Genomic DNA, 5,782 nt, shown 5'->3' with positions numbered 1-5,782 from the left:
GTGGCAAAGCGCAGTGCTGTACCGGTTGAAATTGCCACCCACAAAAGTATTGAGCAATGTTTAAACCACAGGCAATAAAGTGCTGAAAGACTGCGTCTCTAACGTAACTATTTTAATTCAAATTTCTTGAATATAGGGCTCGCTTGCAGATAAGGCATCTGATCCAACTGACCTGATTTTACACCTGCTACATGCATACAATGCACTCAGATATAACTGGTGATAATAATTATAAAAGGCATTTAAAAACTTGATAGTATGATGAAGATGCATGACTAGAAAAGTTCTGTCTCCCTCGTACTTGTTAAAAAGGTGTAAGTACGACACATGTTCTTTTTTTCCTCAATTTTTGCATTAATGGACAGCCGGGAACCTCGAACCGACACAAAAAAAAGATACTGCTATGTTAATAGTGTTATGAATAATTTTTTGTGAAAGCTTTTTTACAGACAAGTTGCAGTCTCGTTTCTGGAGGTTGAGCTGTATCTTGCAAAATAACTTGAAAAGTGGTCACATGGGAGCATGACACTATATCATAATGTTAGTTTCAGTTGACTCTCTTGCCCTACAAGTCACTGCTCACTGTGGCCAGTGATGCAACAGCAGTGTCTGTGTGATTTTCATCACACTTCTGTCCTATGCCATTCTTACCAGAGTTGGCGGCACATAGATACCCAAATTTCGATAGTGTTGCTTTCTCAGGTGGTTGCTTTTGATTTGCTCAATATCAGTTGGCACTTCAGCGGCATCAAACTTCTTTTTGACCTCTTCAACAACATCGACAACAATCTTATGACACCTGTGTTGTCCTTCTAGTTGCCTACAAAGACCAGTCAATCTAGCAACAACACTGACAGTCTCTACTATCTTGTAATGGGGGAGAGGTGTGCCCCACAATGTGTTCGACATTGTTGTCACTATGTGGGCTGGCTGGGGAGGCAACAACTGTAATATGTTTGCATTTGCATATATTAAAGTGATGCTTGTACTGTGTTATAACACCTAACTTAGTCTTGCACTTGCTGCACAATAACACTGGCTCACAGTCGTGGTGAAAAGCTTTTGTATGTTGAGCAAATGAGTTGTATCCACTACAAAAAAAGTCAGTGATACCACACGTGTTGCTCTACCAGGCCTGGTGTGGTTCCTTCTGACACTGCTGCTGATGCTGACGCGCTGCTGCTTGCCTCGTACACTGTTGCAGCTGCAGTAGACATGGCAGTCTCTGTATCTATTGCTGCCGTGTCATCTGTCATGGTAACTTCCAAGTGGTATCGGGCTCACTTCTGCAACAGAGATGTTGTTTGCCCCTTGAGGGCTCTCATGATCAGGGCCAATAATTTCGTAGGCATTGTCTCCTGCATCGAAGAACCAATAAGAACAGCATGAATTAATAAACATAGCTCTAAAAAGTACGGACATCAAGACTTAACCACAAGCTTTGCACATAAGTGACCGAGCTTAATGAATAATACTTGCAGGAGGAGTTACATAATTGTTTGTGTATATTACAGTAAAGCCTCATCAGAAGATATTCAACAGGCACGGGAAACATGTCTCTCGAAACCAAATATTTTGAGACATTGAGGAGCCAGACTAGATCACTTTATTATGCATCATCACTAAAGTATGTTTTGATATATCTGAAGGAATAAATGCTCAGGGTGGCTTAAAGGGCCCCTAAACCACTTCTCGACATTTTTTGAACATTTCAAGTAAACACGCGTATCCAAATCAGAATGCCGTCACGATCGACGAAGCCAAATGCCAGAGTGCGTAGCACTGCCGGAGCACCACAATATGAAGAAAATGACCCCGTGCACCTCTCTGGACCTATCCTGCACCCCCCAGTTTGTCCTGACGTCACTAGGCTGTCTCTGATGATGTCACCAGTTTCCGGTGCTGTCGATTGGTCGAACGAAAGTGTACGACTGCCGGCAAGGCCTGCAAGCAAATACACACACTCCTTCCTCGTCGCGTTGCGCGCGATGCCATTGTGGGCAGCCAATGGGGGCAAAGAACAGAAACGCCATCAGAAGGGTCTCCCTATGAGGCTCTTCAACACGAGTCACCATACAGTTCCGTTGTATTAGCGCCACCCCTCGCAGGACGACGGGCCAGCGCGGCAGCAACAGAGCTCGTTGGTGTTGGCCTGTCCCGTAACATTTGGAGGTGTACTAGGCAAGGAAAAGACGATACTGTCCATATGGCGTGTACCAGATGAAAGAGTAAAATGAGTGGGGACTACTTTTCGATAATCAAACACACGTAGCTCCACTATTACTGCACTGTTTCGAAAAATTCTCGTGGCTACCTGTTCATTGCCTTATTGTGTAGAACTGCAACACCGCAACTAAATTTCAACCTCGGTGGTTTAGGGGCCCTTTAAAGAAGACATTCACAGCTTTTTAGTGACTGTAGATTGTGTTAGCTTCCTTCCCAACTTCTGGAATTTAAACACTTCGCTTTGCAAGCCTTGTTGCTCGCAGTACCTTTGAGGTGCTCTTAGACGCTCGTCAGCTTCAACTGCCGACACTTTCTGCCCTGCACTGTCCTCGTTGCCCTCCTTTTCTGGTTCATGCTAAAAGAGACATGCGCGATTGACTTGTGTAAGGATTGCGTGATCTTTACGCCCTTCGGAGCACACAAGGTGCACAAAGTGAATGTGTCTGGGTTGTGTCCCTTCGAAGTAGTGAATACTTAAAAAGTCATCCTTAGTAACAAAGGTGTCTCTTGTATACAGTATTGTTAACGTGGCAAACATCGGAAAACCAACCAAACCATTTTCAGATGTCTCTTACAACCAAGTGCATCTTGTAATGAGATTCTACTGTACTGAATATTTTTCAACTATGGATCATCTGCATGTACATATAGTCACAAAGACATGTTGTGTGGAATGGCGAATCGGGAAACAGTTCGTACTCTTACATTTTGTCCCTAACATAAGCAGCTGATAACAATATGATAAAAAAGCAGGCAATGAGGCTAGAATAGAACATAATCCTTCAGCTCTAAACAGTTTTTTGGGCCCACATCATTCCCTCATATGACATAAGGAAACAACTTGATTGCAGTAATGGCTGCATGTGATCTGAGTTGATTGAAACAAACTATACGTAAGGTTGTCCTGTATGTAATTTTATCAGAGTGCTTTTTAGATGTCCTGCTGGTGATCCTGGCTGCGCGATGCTTCTCATGCTTTTTGGCACGATTCCTTTTTTTCCACTCCACTTTTTTTTCAGATTTTCTCCCCTTTCCCTTCCCCCTTGTGTAAAATAGCACACTTGAAGTATCAAATCTGTTGAACTAACGTGTGTATCAAACCTGTTAACATGTGTGCTTCTCTGTGGTCTGTGTTGTATTTTTGCGCTGCACAATTCAATTCAAGATGAAAGATGGAACGTTCCTGCCTTTAGATTAATTGTGTGTGTGTGTGTGTGTAGATGTCTCTCTCATGTTCTGAAATATATGTACATTCAGGAGTGCCTGCATGCCCTTCTCTCCTGCTCCAGTGACGAAAAGGAGAGCCTGTTTATGTACCATAGTAAAAAATTCAAAGGTTTTTGCTGTGCCCATTACATCCCTTATCATATGGATCTGTCACAATACAGAGTAGCAGTGGTCCATAATACTAGCCCATCCCAACATAATTATAAATTAACACATACCGACATGCTGCGAAACAGCTGTTGCAAAGCCGCTGGTGAAGGCAATTTCCGCAGCACTGCAGTGGTACAGCAGAGTTCCACCTGTATAGTGACAAATCCATATGCGTGTTAGCAACTCAGTAGTTGCTGATGGTTTCATAAGCGTTACACTATACAATAAAGTAATCTAGACAACCTTGTTGGAACAAATGCACATAATTAGGACACCACTTAAACACTAACACGATTAATTGCTCCCAATCTCTCACTCACTAAGGGATAATACTACTGAAACATCGGTGGAGAGCTCAGATTAACACAGCCCATAAAGGACAAGCGTTCTTTGAGGAAAACAGCTATAACAGCGGTTAGTTTTCTTGATCATTTTATGTGGTAGCTTTGATTTAAATGTCATGCAGTACTATAAAATACGAAGTGCCACATTTCTAGCAGCAGAAGGCGTCGTCAGGCTCATGGTACAACAGATTTTTGCACTGTTTGTCAGTGAGCCGACACATACAAAGAAAACCGAATTCACACATACATATACAGTGTCAAGTGCACTTCTCCTTCTGAAAACGCAGCCACCAGTTCCAATGTTGCTGAAAGGAAAGGTTATATAAAGTGCGAGACTGCATGGAACTGCCACTTATGACTGTAAATGTATGGTCTGCTGATAGCAGAGGTAGTCACATGCTATTTCTAGTCTCTTTTAGAAGCATTACTAAAGAATAAATTAAAATCTATTCACAGGTCACGAATTTCATGCATCCACAGTTTGGCTAAATAACCTGTGAGAAAAAGACATGTTTACCTGGAATAGCAACCTTTTTTCCTGCTGCAAAACTTTCCTTCGAATTAATGAAATAACTTTACAGCGTCATAATGCGTTTCTCGCAACTACTTGCCGGCAGTGGCGAGTTAGTGTTTATATCCGACTCATTGGACGACAATACTGCCAAACACAAATGCTTCATGAACACGAGAACACGTCCCTCGCAGAGCATAGCAACCATATATGCCTCTGTGAGACATGATCTCACCTTTGTGGTCAAAATGTACATTAGAACGACATCACCATCTCATTAAAAAAAAGAAGCCTCCATACAAGGCAGCCGCCAACTGCATAATGTGAAATTGCAACTGATGTCCACTTACTGGTGGCCTGTGTTTGAGTCACTTTTGGCAGTTGATTGGGTGCTGAGAAATGCACGTCCTGGGTTGTCCCTGCAAAACATACAGGGTTATGTCAAATGTTGAAAATATATATATGCCGGCATTTCATCAGTCGCAAAACAAACGAGTAAACTAATAAACAACTGTAATGTAAACAGAGTACACATCATAAGATAGGCTGTCAACTGTTAATGCATTACGCAAAAAACCTAATGCATAGGAAAGACTATATGTATACACACGAAGCTGACACAATTTAATTTGCTCTAGGTTTTTCCGTGCAGTATATTCAAATTATTATGTCTCGTGGTTAGAGCAAAATTAGTGTAAATTACAAACTAAATTATCTACCCTGGAAACTTTTCTTCAATATGCACCTGTGCGCGCTTCGAACAAGTAGCGTTGTAAAATTTACGTGCATGGCATTTAACATAGTTGCTGAACACGGATTTCCTTTGCTCTGTGTCGTGTACAGCGAGCTACATATATCTGCCCCCCCCCCCCTTTTTTGTACTAGCCATACTGCGTGCCACTGCACCTATACGCACGTCAATAAACCTCACGACACAGAAATAAAAAAAGCGCCAATCACCCATGCCTGCATGTTGTAGTGGGCCTAACCTAACCAAGCATGGGCTGTTGCTTTTTATAGTAAACACAGGCACCGTGCTCATTGCAAGTATGTATCATGTCGCTAAGCAAATATGCAATTTCATTGTACCACTATTTTTTTATCACATGGATATATCTGTTGAGAGGCAAGACAAAAAGCAGTCACTTCTCAGAACTAATCAGCTTTCTTAAAACACATTTTTAACTTTTCAATGACACTTGCTGCTATGTGTCTCCAGAGAGCATACTTGATTTGACTTTCCAATCAGAGACATTACATAAATATACCATGTTAAGATGACTGCCTGGAGCACGTGAGAATTTTCATCTTCGTGTAACATACT

General features: G+C 41.9%; 1 long non-coding RNA gene across 1 annotated transcript; it reads right to left on the bottom strand.

Moving 5' to 3' along the window:
• Positions 1-907: 907 nt before the first annotated feature.
• Positions 908-5,314, bottom strand: LOC140215353 (uncharacterized). Its single transcript, XR_011892308.1, has 3 exons — positions 4,809-5,314; positions 3,672-3,752; positions 908-1,358 (listed from the first exon to the last, which is right to left on the bottom strand). It is a non-coding gene; the product is annotated as an uncharacterized lncRNA (long non-coding RNA).
• Between the last annotated feature and the right edge of the window lie 468 nt (positions 5,315-5,782).

Source organism: Dermacentor andersoni, chromosome 1 (assembly GCF_023375885.2).
Source record: "Dermacentor andersoni chromosome 1, qqDerAnde1_hic_scaffold, whole genome shotgun sequence".
NCBI lineage: Eukaryota > Metazoa > Arthropoda > Arachnida > Ixodida > Ixodidae > Dermacentor > Dermacentor andersoni.
The sequence above is the reverse complement of the archived record's forward strand: the minus strand, read 5'-3'. Positions and strand labels throughout refer to the sequence as shown.